General features: G+C 39.1%; 1 long non-coding RNA gene across 1 annotated transcript in view; it reads right to left on the bottom strand.

Moving 5' to 3' along the window:
- Nucleotides 1-17066, bottom strand: part of LOC131482549 (uncharacterized) — a 49450-nt gene extending 32384 nt beyond the window's left edge. Inside the window, exon 1 of the long non-coding RNA XR_009247097.1 lies at nt 16835-17066. This is a non-coding gene — a long non-coding RNA (uncharacterized LOC131482549). The remainder of the gene's footprint in view (nt 1-16834) is intronic.
- Nucleotides 17067-19771: the final 2705 nt, after the last annotated feature.

Below are 19771 nucleotides of genomic sequence, written 5' to 3'. Positions count from 1 at the left end.
TTATTGCGGATCGCTCCTAGTAGGCTGCAGTTCCCACTGGTTTGCGAGGGGGCTGAGTATGTGTTGGGCAACATTGGGCTGGACTGCAACACCCATTGGTTTGTATAAAAGACAGGGCTGGAGACAGAGACCCAGCAATTACAACTACCAGCATGTGCATAAGCTGACTGGAACGACGGACTGTTCCGAACCCTGTATTGGCAAGCACACACAAGAATCAGGACTGGAATCCCCTCAGACGAAGGTTCAAGTCCAAGCTTCTCCATTTCCAACCCAACTCCACCAGCGGCCTGGGAAGGCAATAGAGAGTGAGCTAGCTGTGTGAGCCTCTGTATCCACATGGGAGACAGATGACACTCCTGGCTCTGAGCTTTGGCCTGGCCCAGCCTTGGCCACTGTGGCCTTCAGAGGAATGAAACAGGCGATGGAAAATTCTCTCTCTCTCCCTCTCAGATAAACAACTAATCCCTTTTTTCAAAATATCAAATCCTTTCTCCATAAGACTGAGGCTGAGATGAACATGTTCACACCACCATTTATAGTCAACACTGTACTCAAAGCAGTGGCCAGGGAAATAGAGCATGAAAAAAGGAAAAATCATTAAAAGGCATAGTGGCACCAGTATTGTAACAAGCAGAATAGGCTGCCACTGGTACTACCAGCATCACACACTAGAGTCCTAACAAATCTGCTTCTGCTCTGGCTTCCTGCCAGCGTGCCTTGGAAGGCAGCAGAACAGTCTACAGACTTGGGCTCTGGCCATCCGTGTTGGAGACCAGGATGCAGTTCCTGAATCCTGATTAAGGCATAGCTTGACCCTAACTACTGCGGCTGTGTAGGGAGTAGACTAGGAGTTGTAAGATCTGTGTGCTGCCCAATTTTTCAAGGAAATACTTGCACCTTTTAACTTGCAGAAGATATGATTGAATAACTACAATTTCAACAAAACAGACTAATAGAACAATGGATTATTAAAAGGTCGATGAGCATAAAATTTGTTGAAATGAATAAATGTGTAACAATTAGTTATATTGTAATGAGTCAGAAATAAAGAGAAAAAGACATGTTAAAAGACGTCTGTGTTGATGGATAACATCATATATTGAAGAATAAATCAATTTAAAAGGTGCATGACTGCTACACGGAAAATTATAAAACTTTCTCCATGAAATCATACCCTTATATACAAACAAGGAATATTCCCCACTTACAGACTAAAACACTCAGCATTTCAATTCTCCAAATTGTTCTATACATAGCCCAAATAAAAATCCCAAAAAGTTTTTGTTTAAAAAAATCTAAGACACAGAGATTGCCAGAGCCTATATTTTTTTTAAAATACTGAAAAACTTGTATAACCAATAGCATAGTCATTCACATAATCTGATATTGTACAAAATAGACTAGCGGAAATTTGAAAGAACGAAGTCAAAGAAACAGACCTATGCATTCCAACCCTACTGATTTATCACAATGTGGTTTTGCCACTTCAAGTGGAGGAATAAAAGTTTTTCATTAAGTGAATTAGAGATACATATTTTAAGTGCTTTGACCCCTACATAATAACAAATATAAATATCATTTCCTGATGGACTGCAGATCTTAAGATGAGAACTAAAACGTTAAAAAAAAATTCTGCAAGAAAACAAAGAAAGGCAAGTCATTCACTTAGTGCAAGCAAAGGTAAACAGGAGATAAGGATTTTTCTAAATACTTATCTTATTTTTATTGGAAAGTAGGATATATGTGTAAATAGAGAAGAGACAGAGAGAAAGATCTTCCATCTGTTAATTCACTCCCCAAGTGGCCTCAACATCTGGAGCTGTGCCGATCTGAAGACAGTAGCCCCACGTTTTGGGCTGTCCTCAACTGCTTTCCCAGGCCACAAGCAGGGAACTGGATGGGAAGTGTGGCCACTGGGAAATGAACTGGTGCCCATATATGATCCCAGCAAGTGCAAGGCAAGGTCTTCAGCCACTAGGCTACCATGCTGGGCCCAGGACATAAGGACTTTAAAAAAACAACATATTAAAAAATGCAATAAACATATTACATCAAGATTCACATCTTGTGTTCAATAATGGATACCATAATGAAGAAAAATAGTAGCATAAGAAAATATATTTCTAACCCATATACCATAATAAACATAGAACTTGTATTTAAGATATTCTAAGAACATCATGAAAAAAAAAAAAACTAGCCATTAGGGAGAAAAAAAAAACTAGCCAAAGAGTCAAATGCAAACTTTTTATACAAGGCTATAAATGATCAATCAACATTTTGATGTGACTTTATTTCATTAGTCTTCAGGAAATGCAAATTCAACCACAGTATGACAACAGTTTACCTCCATCAGAACGGCTAATGTTTTAAATTAAATTTTAAAAGGTTGTTAAACATTGACAAGAGTGAAAAGTAACCAAAATTCCTACTGACCACCTGAAGGAATATAACTTGGAACAATGACTTGAGAAAAATGTTTAATCACACATATTACACATATGCATTTGCTTCTAGAAATAAAAATATGAGAGAAATGGAAATATTCATTTTTGAAAAATGGGAAAATACAAGAATGCCCATCATAGCAGCACTTGTAAGACTCTTAAATGTTCATCAGCAGTAGAAAGGACAAAAAACTGTAGAATATTCACCCAGTAGAGACCTCCGCAGTAATGAAAATCAGTGAAATACAAGTATGAATATCGCAAGCAAAATGTTGGCAAAGGAAGTCAGACATTCAAAAAATATACAGACTGCTTGACCACATTTTTATAAAAGGCAAGCATGAAGATATGAACCTCCGTGTTACCTTTAGTGAACCAGTGAATGGAAGGAAAGCTGAGAAGAATTCTAAAGACTTGTCAGCAAGTCTTTATTTTCTTAAGATTTATTTATTTGAAATAGAGTTACAGAGAGAGCAAGAAAGAGTTCTTCCATTCACTGGTTCACTCCTCAAATGACTGTAACACCCAGGGCAGGGCAGGCCAAAGCCAAATGGCTTGGAACCCCAGATAAGGCTTCCACATCAGTACCAGGGACCTAAGCACTTCTCTTGTGGTCTCAGGCACCTTAGCAAGCAGCTGCATTGGAAGCAGGGCAGCTGAGAGAAAAACCAGCAGTCATCTGGAAGGCCAGTATTGCAGGCTGTGCAGGCTATGGCTTAACCAGCCATGCTAAACCATACCTACCCCCATGCTATGCTTCTTGGACAAGGTTCTGACTATGCAGACATGTTCCCCTTCTTAATCATCTATGGATCAGTCAACTTTTCTGCTGTGTGTACTATACATTGTAAGACATTTAGAAGATCAATCATGGAACACAGCTAATCCAACATCACATGAATAACAGTGATCTCTAAATGAGAACATGAATAAATCATGATACTTTGTTCACTATTTATAAGTAAAATGTATTCATAGAATTTATATATTTATTATTGAATTTAATTCACACAAAAGCCATAGAAGTTGAGATTATTAATTCAACTGCTCAAATGAAGCAATTGTGGACTAAGACTTTTTAATATCTGTCAAGAGCATTTAATTAATGGTAAGTCTTCTAATTCGAAGTCCATGATCTTCCTACCCTAATTTTTTTCTCCCCAAAGTTGTAATATTTTAGAGCTAATCCACATTGCAATACATCATAATATAGCTTTCCTGTCTTTCATTCCGGCAGCACTTCTGTAGTGTGGCCTTGCAGGAGCTCTGCTCACAGCCTTTGTACAAAGATGTGGTTTCCGTTAGCATCCTGCTTCTGCCTTCATCCTGCATTGTGCCTCTATGCTGCTGCAATCCTTGCAGACCAGCCCTATAGAATTATATACGGGTGACTTTCATACAACAGAAATGTCTGTCTCACAGTCATGCAACTGAGAGGTCCAAGAAGAAGCTGCTGGGAGGAGTGGTTTCTGGTGGACCCTTTCCAGATCATGTATGACCTCACGTGATGGACAGGGTAGGTATGTTCACTTGGGCCATTTAGAAGTGCAATAATTCCATGCATGTGGGCTTTGCTCTTGTAACCTAATGACCTCCCGAAGCCCCACCTTCTATTATCATCAGCTTGCTGGTTAAGATGTAAACATGCTAATTTGGGGATGAACAGAATCAAACCACAGCATTTAACTTTCTTTGAGTCTTCCCTCCACTGCCACCTCAGCTAAGCCTGACTTACATATGTCAAATTACAGCCTGCGCTCACCTTCAGGCTCCATTCTCTCACTTCATTTTCACTTCACTCAATGTTTGCTCTGTTCCTTTGTGTATGTATCACTTCACAGCACATTATATAAGTTGCTCACTTTTATATCATAATTCTTATTACTAGGCATCCCCCTTGTAGAATAAAAAACCTTCAAATTAAGCACCTGGTTTAAAATTGACATATTCCTAGAATAATAATTGGTATATTATATATAATAGATCAGCAGCAAGAGAAAAGGGAATTGTGGTTTCTGGTGTGGAGAATCAGGGGAGGATACCAACCTGCTACAAAGATGAGGTGCAGTGGTGAATGAATGTGCTGCTAATTAGTGTGGCCTGCCTTCTCCCTTCCCTTCAGAGAACATTCACACTGGATGGCACTGACTGGGAAGAAGGAAGGACAAAATGTGCTGTCATGCCAGGAGGTACAAGGTACAAATTGCCAAAATTTATTCCTGGAAACTTTAAAATTCAACATACAGTCATTTCTTCCTAAAAGTCAGTGTGAAGTAACATGCTAAAAATACAGAAATACTTGCATTATAAAAAAACAATTGAAAAATATAATAATCTATTCCAATGCAATTATAGTGGGTAGCAGGTTTGAGTGTTGATTGTGTCTGGTCCTTTTCATGAATTACCTCTTTTGTCATTTCAACTTCTATGTGATAGGTACTATCATTATCCCAAAGCTATTTAAATTACATTGTCCTTGCATTATACCGTAAACTTATTGCTTTTAAATTTTACAGAATTAAAGCAAAGCAAAGATAAGGTAACATAATTAGGGGCTGGTACAATGCTTATCATGCTAAGCCTCTGTTTGTGGTGCTAGCATCCTTTACGGACACTGTTTCAAATCCTGGCTCTTCCATTCCTGATACAGCTCCCTGCTTGCGATCTGGGAAAGCAGTGGAGGATGGCCCAAGTCCTTGGTCTCCAGCATCCATGTGGGAGACCCAGAAGAAGCACTTGGCTCTCAGCTTTGTAGTGGCCCAGCTCTGGCCATTGTAGCCTTTTTGGGAAGTGAACCAGTGGATGGAAGAGTTCTTTTTCTGTCTCTCCCTTTCTCTCTCTTCTATTCTAACTTCCAAGTAAAATAAATAAATCTTTTTTTAAAAGGTAACATAATTGGGACCCAGTATGATAGCACAGTGGTTCAAATCCTCACGTTGCACGTGCCCTGATCCCATATGGTCGCCAGTTCTAATCCCAGCAGTCCCACTTCCCATCCAGTTCCCTGCTCGTGGCCTGGGAAAGCAGTTGAGCACAGCCCAAAGCCTTGGGACTCTGCACCCGTGTGGGAGACCAGGATGAGCTCCTGGCTCCTGGCTTCGGATTGGCTCAGCTCCAGCTGTTGCGGCAGCTTGGGGAGTGAACCATTGGACAGAAGATCTTCCTCTCTGTTTCTCCTCTTCTCTGTATATCCGCCTTTCCAATAAAAATAAACAAATCTTTTTTTTTATTATTAATTTCATTGCATTATGTGACACATTTTTTTATGCACTGGAATTCCCCCTACCCCTCCCCAAACCCTCCCTCCCCCCATGGTGGATTACTCCACCTTGTTGCATTTCCATAGTTCAAATTCAGTTGAGATTCTTTCATTGGAGGTTTTGACCAATCATAAAGTCCAGCATCTTATTGTCCTGGTTAAGTTCAATGGCTTCTTGGTGAGACCATCTCTGGTCTGAAGGTAGAACCAGCAGAGTATCATCCCAATCAGGTAAAAAACCCAACATAATATTTACAACCATTTACAACATTATGGCATTAATTGACATGGTATTGATTAACCAATATGTTAATAGGGAAATGCAGGTTCTCAACCACAACCTGTGACTTCCTCATAGACATTTCAATTTTGATTTCTATTCATCCATGTTCTATATACCTTAAAATGGCTTAAGCTTAATCAAACATCATAGAGTAGTACACTTGATTAGAAAACAAAACCCATCTGCTTATTGTCTGGAGGAGACACACTTCAACAAAGATTAGTGGAAACTATATCACATGGGTTTTGTTATTCTCTGTTAGTTTCATCACTTCAAAACACTTTCTTCTGATTAAATCATTCAATGACTCGTATATCATAAGGTAGCATCATTTTCTTCAAGAAGGTTCTTGATTTTCATTTCTTCAGCTACACATAAGTCATTTAACAGCATGTTATTTAACTTCTTGATGTTGTTAATCTCTTTTTTCTCCCAGATGTTGATTTTGTTTTGTGGCTCTTCATTTAAGGGGATGTAGAGTAGCTGTGTAATGGAGACTGTCATATCTAGTAACATGTCATTTAACTTCAGGCATTGTAAATTTCTATTTGTTGATTTTGTATCACGACTCTTCATTTAAGGGGATGTACAGTAGTTGTGTAATGGAGACTGTCATATCTAGTAACATGTCATTTAACTTCATGGCATTGTAAATTTCCTCTTTCTATTGTTGATTTTGAAACATGACTTTTCATTTAAGGGGATGTACAGTAACTGTGAAATGGAGACTAACATTCAGATGTGAGGATGTAGTGTGGTATGCATTTCTGCTTCCAAAGATGGACTTACAATGAAACTGTTTACTATTTCTTGACAATAGGATTCTGGACTCTCTGCCATTGTCCAGGCCCGCAATGATGGACATATGACTGAGTATGAAGAACTATATGTTAGTAATGATATAGAGGAACTGGGGGGAGGGAACGGGGAGGGGATAAGGGAATATGAAACTGTACTATAAAATAATAAGAATAATAATAAAATGTATATAAAAAAGAAAAAAATTTTAAAATGGCTATAGATTGCTATTCAGCTGTCTCTTGTCTATTTTAATGTTAGTATTTAGCATTTTATAGCATTGAAGCATGATTTTGCTGAACCTGGTTGTTTTTCGGGTAGTCTAACTTTATAACTTTAACAGGACAAATGTCAACAGTTTAGGTGAACGTTTTTGGGAGGGGTATGCAGAGAAATCCTCAACACCCCAGAGAGGAGTAACTGATCTTTGTGTCCCACCCAGTGAGTTATAAGTGCATCCCGGCTGGCTGCTTCCTGTCTGTTTCTAAGCATTCCTAGTTGTTCTCTGTCTATCTATTCTAGCTTGTTTGTTCATTTGTTTGTTTGTTATGAGGGGTTTCTGAAGCGATCCTGATGGTCCTTACGAAAGAGGGTGGGGACCCAAAGTTGGAAGCAGGCAAGGGCCAGAGGAAGCTCCTCTCCCTAGTTCTCTGCCTTGCAGGATCCAGGGTCATCGGAACGACAGCCAGGATCCCTGAGCGGTCCGCAGAAACAGAAGAACAGTAAAATTCCAACAAATCTTTTTTTTAAAAAAAGGTAACATAATTGGTCGTGATGAAGGGGAATTGAAATGCAGACAGCTTGATTACAGAGCTGATACGCATCCTGTTCAGTTGCTTCCCACCCTCAAACACACTGTTCACACTACCTGTGGTTAGACTTTACACAAATAGACTTCACTGTAATAAATTTGTGTAACAGATATTTCTACAGTTGTGTATATGGTTTGGGAGTACACAGAAATAGACTCTACTTAATGTTTCAAGATGTTAACTCTTCATTGCCCACCTCTTTCCAATTTCACTCCTTCCAACCCTCAGAAGTGGCAGGGAACCGTGGATTACGAGCAAAAGGGGAAAGTGGGTTGTGTTGAATCCAGGCCCAAAACAAAAGGAGCAAGTTTTTGCTTTTGCTCCGAGTTGGGTTTGTGGTTTTCCTGCAAGTAGTGATTAGTTGTACGTCCGACTAGTTTAGATGCATCAGTTTTTATCACGCTCCTACCCTCACCCCAACTTAGGCCTGCAAGTACAAAAAGTTTTCTCAAACCACAGACATAAAACTAAACCTTGGATATACAAGCCAAATGCTTCTTCCCTTGACCTCAAGAACTTGCTTACGATATAAACCCTTCTCCAACTCCTGAACACCCTTTTTGAAGACAGGTTGACTGAGCTCTGGCCATTGCAGCCACTTGGAGAGCAACCAGCAGACAGAAGATTTTTTTCTATATATATCTCTTTTCTGGAAATCTTCTTTCCCAAGAAAAATAAATAAATAAATAAAACCTGAGAAAAAGAAGAACTAATTCTTTGTGGTAGCTGGCAACCTTGGTCATCCATGTATTCGCATTTTTTTAAAGTTTCATTTATTTTGTTTGAAATGCAGAGTTACAGAGACAGGAAGCAACAGGGAAACAAAGAGAAAGGGAGAGAGACCTTCCATCCACTGGTTCACTCTCCCAAATGGTTTCAATGGCTTAAGCTGGACCAGTCCAAAACAAGGAACCAGGAGCTTCTTTGGGTGTCCCAGATAGGTACAGACCTAAGGACTTGGGCCCTCCTCCCATGACTTCCCAGATAATAAGCAGGAAGCTGGATCAGAAGTGGGGCTTCCAGGACTTAGCTATGTGCCCTTAAGGGGTGCTGGAGCCATCAGTGGGGGCTTGGCCTCTAAGCCACTCTGCCAGCCACCTGTTTATTCACACTTGAGGAACTTTCTATCTTCTCAGAGCCTTGAGGATCATTTTCCCCTCTCTCCTTACCACCACTGGAGTATTCTGATCAGGAGCCAACCATGCAGGGAACTTTTACCAGCAACAGTAGCTTATCTAGTTGTTTCGCAATTTTTCATGAATGGTGCTTAGCGCGATTTTGAAACAAGGCTGGGAAAAGGGGACACAAAAACAGACATGACTGTGGAAAGTACAGAGTTGAGAGTGTAGTGGAGGGAAAAAGAAAACAGAATGAAACTGTTAACCTAGGCAGAACAAAACAAGAGGAAGTAGAAGTGGCTGAAGAGTTCTTTAGTTGTTCAGTTTTTAAAGTTGTCTGTGTAGCTGTTGTGTTATTCTTTTCTCCATCGCCCCCATAAATGTAGTACAATGGCACTTGTCTTTTTTAGCTTTTGATAATTTTTTGTGTTTATGGAGAATTTTACAAAGTGTAAAAATGACTCTGTGAAAAGTGTAGAACAAAAGAAGCTTCAGTCACATCAGCTATGCAGGATTACTATGCAAACGTGTTTAAGCCAAAGAATCTCCTATAATAGCCTTATGAAAGTTTTAATATCTTAAACTATTAAACTGTAATTAAAAGGCAGGCACTGTTTTGTTTTATGTACATTATTGTAATACATTTATTATTCAAGCAACTTTACAAAGCTGGGTTTATTTTATGAATAAGAAAAGTACTTCTTAGCTCCTGGCTTTGACCTGGCTTAGTCATGTTTTGTTTTGTTTTCAAGACTTGTGTATTCTTATTGGAAAGTCATATCTGCAGAGAGAAGGAGAGAGAGAGAAAGATCTTCCATCCTCTGGTTCACTCCTCAAGTGGCTACAACAGCGGGAACTGAGCTGTAGCTAAGCTGATCTGAAGTGAGGAGCCGGGGGCTTCTTCTGGGTCTGTCATGTGGGTGCAAAGAGGAAGGCTTTGGGCCATCCTCAACTGCTTTCCCAGGCCACAAACAGAGAGCTAGAAGGGAAGCAGGCAGCTGCGACATGTGAGATTCCAGCGCATGCAAGGTGAGGACTTGTGCCACTAGGCTGCCTCACTGGGCCCTGCCCTATTGTCTTAGGAATTGAGGGAGTGAACCAGCAATTGCAGCTCATTTACTCATTTACATTCATTTAAGTTTCCATGATCTTTTTGCTATACCCTTTTCTATGTCTGTGTATTGCTGATATGTTTCAGCAAAGCTTAATGAGAGAGCAATTAGCACTAGAGACTGTGCTGGATGCCAAGAAAACAGATATTGTCTGCAAATCTGGGCAGCACACAATTCAGCAGAAAGACAAAATCATGTCACTGTCATTGGTTATGACAATATGTTGCTCCTTTTCAAAATGTATATTTGGAACTTTTTTTAAATAATGACTGCTACAATTGGTCACAAAACACAATAGGATATATAATATGAAAAATGGCCATTTTTATTGTTCTTGGGTAGTTGTAAAACTTGAATATTGGTTGGATTAAATTTTAAACTATAAAGTATATTTCATCTTATGACCTCTAAAAAGATGCATACCGCAGAGTATGGACACTCTGCCTTAATCGATCATGTTACAGAAAACTATTCAATCAATGCTTGATGAATCTATAAACCAACACAGGTAAATAAGTTGTCTAGAGTGCTAAATAACTCTGACTTGCATGCGTTCACCTGTCACACAGATGAAAATTGAAATTGCTCTGAAGTCCCAGAAAAAGAATGAGGAGGAAGTACTTAACTGGCTCCATTAGACTGTCTTTTTTGATTAGCTATGTCAAAGTACGTCAGCCAGGTTTAATCACAGGTTTCTCTTTGGCTCCACTTCTCTCGGCTTGTGGTGCTTCTTCTGGCACAGCAGTTCCTCTCGAATTACTTTGACACAGTCACTCTCATGTGTTCCAAAGCACATCACATCTGAAACAGTGATGTAGTAGCTGTTATCTTGATGAAAACTGGGAGTTTATCAGTAGCATAATCAAGAATGTACACCGTAGAGGCATTTGGCAGCTCCCAAGGTCCTTTCCCTACTCTCAATTCTGATCCATCTTACAGATTTCATTTGGCATCATGTTGAAAGTGAACTATAAAACTTGCATACCATCTACTCAGGAAGCTTTCTTCTCCTACTTAATCCAATATTTCCTACTTTGGAAAATCAATTATTCATCCCCAATTATATGTAGCAGAATTCTTTTATTTCCCTGGTGTAACTATTCAAAAAGGAGTGCCCAGAATTCCATATATAAAATGATGAACTGTTTCCTTAGGAAGTTGTAACTCTTCAGTGTTCACTGTAAAATCCATCACTGGCATTTCCAGTGTGACTCAAGAAAATCATCCCATTATGTTTGTACTGCAGCATTCTTCAGTTGTGAATATTATTTTTAACTTTAAAATTGGAACATCTGGAATCACAGGGAACTGAACTCAAATTCTGATTCTATTGCTTGCAGATTGTGTGAGCGTTAGCAGTTTACCCAAATTCTCTCAGTCACAGCTTCCTTATCAATGAAATGAGATCAATCCTTGTGACAGATGGCAGTCAAGGTCCGTACACTCCTTGAATCTTATCCTCTCCTTGAAATTCATCTCCTTGATTCTCTCATACATGCCACAACACCTATGAAGAGAGCACTGAAACCACAAAATGTGGTAGAATGAAAATGCATTGTTTTTCTCAGAAACATTTAGCCAAACTGCTGGCATGTACTGTACATTAAAAGTCACAATTTCCATTGAAAGATGCAAATTGTGAAAGAAGTTAGCTACTTTTCCAAGTTTTCTAAAATTTTGTCTTGACAAATGATGCTTCCCTGTCCAAGCCTCTTAACAAAATAATATCAAAGTCACACATCATTCACATGAAGGAACTGATAACAAAATATTATTTAATATTTAAATAAGTTGTTATAACAGCATTTATTTTGTTTCACTCTTATCATGTCCACTGTGATAGTTTTCTTAGTCATGCTATAGATGATCCACAAATTAACCATGTAATTTCATCCCAGTATGATGAAACTGTAAGAATCTAGTGTGACTACTAAGAGCTCTAATTCACTGTTGAGTACTGGAAAGAAGATAGTATTGTATATCACTATCCCAAAAAGTGATCAAAACCTAAGTATGATTTATAATGAATGAGTATTCCTTTCATGCCATCATAAAATAGAAATAATATTGCATCTGAGACATTTTATGCTATAATGGTTAGCAAATGTCTTTGTGGAGCCAGGCGTGCTAGCCTAGCAGCTAAAGTCCTCGCCTTACACACTCTGGAATCCTATAGGGATTCCAGTTTGTGTCCCAGAGGCCCTGCTTCTCATCCAGCTCCCTGCTTCTGGCCTGGGAAAGAAGTCGAGGATGACCCAAAGCCTTGGGACCCTGCACCTGCGTGGGAGACCAGGAAGAGGCTCCAGGCACCTGGCTTCATATCAGCGCAACTCTGGCTTTTGTGGCCACTTGGGGAGTGAATTAGCAGACAGAAGATCTTCCTCTCTGTCTCCTCTCCTCTCTGTATATCTGACTTTCAAATAAAAAATAAAATAATTTTTTAAAAAAACGTAAAATTTCTTTGATGTGAATACATATGCAACATTTTCCATTTTGGGTTCCAAGTATGCCCTAGATTAACAATTTGTTAGAATTTTTGTCTAGTTCAGTTAAGCTCATATATTAAGATGCTGGAAGGGTAACATATATTTCCAAGGAAAAAATACATTTTTTTTCTATACTAACTCTAATTGTAGAATATCTTGAAGCAAGTAATCCGTATTAGTGTTCACAGAAACACCATATTCTTTGTTTTGCTGATAATTGTTGATGTTTTGAGTGGAAAGTTTAAGTTCCCATACATGCCGCACCCTGCTCATTTAAGTGCCTCCTTCATCAAACTCCCATGCCACAATAATATGTTGTTAATATATACGGATAATTACCATTCAACATATGTTGTTTGCATTAAGGTTTACATGATGTTATGCAATATTTGGGTTTTCACAAATATACTCAAACAGATCCATCTACCATAATAATACTATATGAAACCATCCAAGCCTGCTGAAATCTTGGCCATACCTTCAAGTGGGTGACAGAAATGCCCAGCCATTTTCCAACTGGATAAGAGACCACCAAAGGGGAACATCTTCTTCACAGCTTCCCACCGAGATAAGAAGCAGTCAACAAACACTTAAAATCCTAAGACCCTTCCAAAGCCTTTGGTGTCTCTCTCCTGCCTTCCGAGAGGCACCCGATCTCCCGGCCCTCTCCTGAGAGGTGCTTTCCCCTTCCCTCTTTTTTCAACATTCACCAGGTCACTTTACAAATGAAACTCTATGACCAATTCCAGCTTGTTTATTTCTATAGTAAACTGGGGAAAGCATCACTGAGCTTTTCTGGAAACAGTGTACAAGGTATTTCCAACGACCGAAAAATTCCTGCTCAATCTCTTTGTTGCTCCTCTCCTCCTCCAGCCCACAGCAATCACTGGCATTTTACTGTCTGGAAAGCTCTGCTTTCTCCAGAATGTCGCATGGTTGGAATCACACAGTATGTAGCCTTTTCTGATTGGCCTGGTTTACATCTAATACGCAGTTATGTGTTTCTATGATTCCTTGTGGCTTCATACCCCATTCATTTTAAGCATAGAATAATATTCCATCATGTATATGTACCACATCTTAGCTGTCCATTCATCTGCTAAAGGACATCTTACTTGCTTCCAAATATTTTCATTTAGAAAGAAAGTTTTTACATGCATTTATATGCATGCTTTTGTGCATATACCCATTTCTTATTCATTTGGATAAATACCAAGGAATATAATTATAGCGTTGTATGTTAAAAGTAGGTTTAATTTTGTAAGAAAATGTCAAATAGTCCTCCACAAGTGCTGCTCCATACTATACTCCCACCAGCATTCACTACCTGCTGCCTATTGATTCACATTCTCACCAGCATTCAGGATTGCCATTGGTCAAGATTTTGTTCACTGAAACAAGTGTGCAATGGTATCTCCCATTTTAAATTTTTTGAAAGACAGAGCAAGAGAAGAAGAAGAAGAAGAACAAGAGGAAGAGGAAGAGGAAGAAGAAGAAGAAGAAAGAGGAGGAGGTGAAGGGAGAGGAGAGGACAGGACAGGAGAGGGGAGAGAGGGAGAAAGGAGAGGAGAGAGACAGAAAAATATAAATCTTCCGTCTGCAGGTTCACTCCACAAATGACTCCAACAGCCAGGAGCCAGGAATTCCCACACTGATGGCAGGAAAAGGACTTAGATAAATTTCTTCTGCTTTCAAGATGTATTAAAAGGAAACCGTCTAGGAAGCAGAAGAACTGAGAACAGAACAAGGAACTCTGTCACTGAATGCACTCGCTTAACAAGCTGTGCCACAAGGCACATCTTGTTGTCTTTTTGTCCACATTTGAAACTCCATAATGGATTGTGATGTGGATCATCTACTTTTAAAAATATTTACTCATTTGAGAGGCAGAGTAACAGAGAAAGAAGCAGAGACAGGAATTTTCCAGCCATTAATTCACTCTCCCAAATGTCTGCTAGAGCTAGCAGTGGGCCAGACCTAAGCCGGGGGTAGGAGCTCCATCTGGGTTTCTCACCGGGATGCCAGGAACCCAGCAGCTATCATCTGCTCCTTTTCATGATGCTTGCAAGAAATTGCATTCTCAGCAAGAATCAGAGTAGTCACAACTCTTAATGTGTCCTCTAATTAGGGTGGTGGGGACCCCAAAGGAGCAGTTTAACCCGATGAACCACAATGACCAATCTAAGGAGTGTTTGTTCATTTACCTGCAGTCAGTATATTTTCTCCTATGAAGTGTCTACTGAAGTCTTTTATGCACATTTTATTGAGCTTTCTTGCTTCATATTGTTGAGCTACACCAATTTGTTTATCTTTTGTAGTTATTCTTTATCGGGTATGTCTTTTATAATTATTTCCTGCATTCTGTAGTGTGTCTGTACATCTCTTAACATTGCCTTTTACAGGAATATTAAAAAGAAGAAGATTTCTTCATTTCACTTGAAAGCCATAGTTACAGAGTGATAGAGAGTAGGGAGACAGAGAAGGCGATCTTACATCTTCTGGTTCAGTCCCCAAATGGCTGCAATGGTCATAACGTGAAGCTACGAGCCAGGAAGGAGTTTCTTCTGGGTCTCCTATGTGGATGCAGGTCTTAGGGTTATTGGGACATCCTCCACTGCTTTCCCAGGCCACTGCTGGAAGTATGAATTGGAACTGGAGTACCCAGGGATTGAAGCAGCATCTATAGAGTGAAGGAGGATTAGCTTGCCACATATGCCCTGAGCATCAGTTTTTTAATTTACATATCATGCCATTGGTGCTTTATTGGAAGACCCATTATCATACCCCGAGTTAGCTTGACTTTCTCTTACCTAAAAAACTGGTTTTAGAGGTTGGCATTTTACATTACGCCTGTTGCCTATTTTGACTTAGTGTTTGAGAACTATGTACAGTCTGTATGAGGTGTTCAATCGTCCTAGAAACCATGTGCTAAAAGATAGTTTCTTCCATAGTATTGCCTTTCTCTTTCATCAAAGAGCTATTGACTATATGTATGTGGGTCTATTTTTGGGCTTTTTATTTCCTTCCATTGATGTATCTGTCTATTTTGCATCAATATCACACTGCCTGGCTACTGAAGATTTATGTTAAACCTTGAAATAGGATACTCTTAGTCTTCCAATTTTGTTCTTTCTCAGTATTTACTTAACTATTCTGGTTCTTTTGCTTCTCTATGTTCATTTGCAATCATCTTGTCAATATTCACAAAGTAATTTCCTGGCATTTGGATTGGGATTGCACTGAATCCATAAATCAAGTTGAGCAGAACTGACATCTTGACAATACTGAGTTTGTCTATGTGTGAACACAGTCAGTCTTTTTTAGTCCTTTGGTTTCTGTATCAGCAACGGAGCCTCCTTGAGCTTAGCAATGCTGAGGCTCAGTTACTGCATCTGAATGTGGGAACTGCTTAATGTTCAAAACTAGACTTAAAAAACAGTTTAGGAAAGTAGAATGTGCTTTTTAAATTAATCAGTAGTAGAAGTTTAAAATGCAAATGGCCAGTTGTAAATGAAAGTAGCAAATGGAAATAATAGAGAGCAGAAGAAATAGTAACATTGAACATAACCAATGGTACAGACAAAAAGGTCAGTAGCCCAGTTCAAAGGTTCTAGATGCTAATTGGGAAAATCTGCTTACCAGCTGTTCAACAATTTTGGAGTAACTATGAGAATAATTTATTTTGAACCAAGATAGAGTGCTCTAAACACTTTGTAATTAGGATATAAATTATTTAGCAGTTTAGTGATATTTAGGAACATTAGAATTCAAGCTTTTATTGGGGGTCATGGATTTTTCTGTTTTATTCACTGTTAATACTTAACCATGTAGGGCCTAGCACAATGGCTCAATTAGCTAATCCTCCCCCTGCAATTGATGGGATCCCATATGAGCACCTAAATTATGACCAGGCTGCTGCACTTCCCATCCAGCTCCCTTCTTTGGTCTGGGAAAGCAGCAGAAGATGGCCCAAAGTTTTGGGACCCTGCATCCATGTGAGAGACCCAGAAGCTCCTAGCTCCTGGTTCCTGGTTTCAGATCAGCTCAACTCTAGCCATTGGGCCATTTAGGGAATGAACCAGCAAAAGGAAGATCTTTCTGTCTCTCCCTCTCTCTGTAAATCTGCTTTTCCGATACAAAATAAATAAACCCTAAAAAAACTTAATCTAAAATGTGTTATACATTCAAATAACACTTATTAAATGAATGAGCACACAAAAGAATGAGTGAGAGTGAGAAGAAGCTACTTTCAGAAACAGGAAGCATTCATACTTTAACCTGAGTGGAATAAAATTCAGTATTTATCATATCAGAAAGAGGATCATGCTTCATTAGCCTAGGAAGCTTCACAGGTGTTATCAACATGCTGACTGACAGCATATAACCCACCTATAAGTTTGTCTGATCCATCTTAGAAATATAATACTCCAGAGGTGACAATTAAAAGTAAAAAGCAACTAGTAAGAAAGAACCTTTTTGTTTCCTCTTGTGTTTCATTCAAGTCCTAATGCATTACCTGTTGTTGGCTTTTGTTCCATCCATTACAAGTAAAATGGTTTCTCAACGTCTGACTGCTTCCAGCCTTTGAATAGCAATGATAGCATTGATTCCAACTCAGGATAATCACTTTCCTCAGGTTTTATCTTCCCTTAATTTTCCTTATTAAGTTAAAAAGGAGGAAACTGCTTTAGAATAGTAAAGCATCAAGCCATTCCATAGAAAAAAAGTATTACAAGTCTTCCACACAATAGCCAGCTGAATGATGGTATTTCTTAGAAATAACATGGCAGAAAATCAGCATTTTGTTAGAGAAAGTCTAAAATGGATTATTACAGGCATTTAAAGATTTCATCCTAAGCAATTCAACATTTTAAATAAAATTCACATTTTAAAATTACAAGTGCTCATTGAATTCTAAGTGAAGATTCATTAGTTTTGTACTAAATGTATATTTTCATAGTCATACTTCCCACCTTAGAGAGGGACAACTGAAATGATTCAAAGTATTCCTAGGGGCTGGGAGCAGAAGGAAGGAGGAAATACTGTGTTTGGGAATATCATAAGGCCTCCTTTTGTTGCAAAGGAATGGTTTTCATCAAAGCTTACCCAAAAGAAATGGTCACGCAAGTGATGATTTCCACTAGTGTGCTTCCACAGAACTAATTACTATGAGCTCAAATCTGAATGCAGAGGCTGGCTGTAATGTTTCCACTCTGTGTTTGGCTTGTAACAGCCTCTGCGCCCAATCTTGGGTCAGTGTAAGCAATCACACCCCACTGTTCTATCCATTGATAACATTATCAGGCTCTATTTTTAGTAACTTCAGTGGAAAAACATTCTTCTTAAAATCTAAATTTGATTTTAAGAAAGAGAAATGTCCAAGGACGTTCACTTAGATTGCTAGGCAAACTCCCCCTGCAGCCTTGACTTGCTGGCTTTCACAATACCCAATCTCATATTGACTCATATTTTTCAATCAAAATACAGAAATAATTTTACTTCTCCTATTGCTCATTTTAAATCCCCTTAAGGGTTGAGTCATTCATTTGTATGCTAACATGATTAATCGCAAATAGAATCTAAGAAAAAACCCAAGTTTGGTGAAAAGGAGAAACACATTGGCTCTTCCAGTATCAACGTAGCAGTATAATGTGGATAAGGAAAAAACCTTGCTAACAGGTGTTGCAGGCCCAATCTTTTATATAAATCCCCATGAGCTCTCATTACTCTAAATTCGAAGATACTAAAAATAAAGCCAAAACTTTCTCTGATACTTAACATAAGCCTTATCACTCAGGAAAGGGATTTGGACACTAGCTCCAGTTATAATTATTGCATTGCTGACTATATCTTTCTGGGCATCAAGTTACAAGATTATAAACTATGACTTGTGTACAAGGCCCTATTTTTTATCAGCCTATACACCAATAAACAGATTTTTCTTTATTTCAGGAACAAACATTTTACTATTTGTTTTGTTTTTCTTTATATTTAGTTCAAAGTCAGAGGTACAGAGAGACAGAGAGAGAGATGGAAAGATTTTTCCATCTTCTGGTTCACTCAACAGTTGGCAACAATGGCTGCGTTTGAGCCAGGCTGAAGCCAGGAACCAGGAGTTTCTTCGAGGTACACCATGTAGACAGCAGAGACTCAAGCAAATGAGCAATTACTCATTGATTTCCTGGGCCATTTGCAGAGAACTGGATAGGAAGCAGAACAGCTGAGACAGGCACTGATGCCCACTTGTAATGCTGGCATCTGAAGCCGTGGCTTAAGTTGCCACACCACAATATTGGCCCCTTTTTCTTTTTGTTTCATTTAAATTCTCACAATTTTACATGGCAAAGAGAGCCTCACTGTATTTTAAATAAAGTGCACCTATCAACTGACAAATTTAAATATAAAATACCTACAGACAGATCCATGAACTATGTTGTCCATGACTGACTCTCTGTCTCCCAGGTCTGCTTTGATTATGTTGTCATATTCTATGGGTAGGCTGTCTCTGTGTGATGGGTCCCATTTACTTCAAGCTTATCAACATCTCACAGCTGAGGAGACAGCATCTCTGGTTGCTGACTCTGTTTCAATTGCATTAATTAATAATAGAATTTTGCCATATGGAGTAGCTAGGTCTTTTTTTTCAACGTGTATTTGTTTATTTCAAAGGCAAAATGGCACACACATACACGCAAACACACACACAGAGACACACACAAGCAGAGAACTTCCATTCACTGGATCAGTTCCCAAATATCTACAACAGAAGGTCTGGGGCATTCCAAAACCTGGAGCCCAGAATGTCATCCAGGCATCCAATGTCGATGTCAGGGACCCGAGTGTCTGGCCTGCCGGCTGCCTTCCCAGATGTATTATCAGCAAGGTATGCAAGAAGATGAGGAGGTGGGACTTGAATCAGCAATCTCATATCGATGCAGGTATACCAGGAAGGGATATTTTAGTTTAGAATTCCTACAGTCATCAAAATCCTTGCAGTCATCCCACTGCCTGATTCCAAAGCCACCTACCCATTTTAGGTATTGTTAGAATGATCACTGGTATGGGTTGATCTATCTTCCTTTATATGACTGTGTTCCTACAGAAAGGAGAAATTTGTCATAGGGACAGCCATGCAAACAGCGAGAATGCCATATGAAAATGAATACAGAGATCAGGATGATGTATGTATCAGACAACCAATACCAAAGATATTCAGCAACTCACCTGGAACTAGGACACGTTGGTGCTAAGCCTCTCCCAGAACTGGGAGACGATGAATTGCTGTTGGTTGAGTCACCCATTTCGTGGTATTTTGTTACGGCAGCCCTGGTAAATGAATATGCCCACTTTCAGAAATCACGATCTGTACCAGTTGTTTCTTTTTAAGCACAACATTATCATCACAGATGCAGCAGCTTAAAACAACACGCATGCCTCATCTCACATTTGTGGT

Source organism: Ochotona princeps, chromosome 18 (genome assembly GCF_030435755.1).
Source record: "Ochotona princeps isolate mOchPri1 chromosome 18, mOchPri1.hap1, whole genome shotgun sequence".
NCBI lineage: Eukaryota > Metazoa > Chordata > Mammalia > Lagomorpha > Ochotonidae > Ochotona > Ochotona princeps.
Note: the sequence above shows the minus strand (reverse complement) of the source record. Positions and strands in the feature narration are given on the sequence as shown.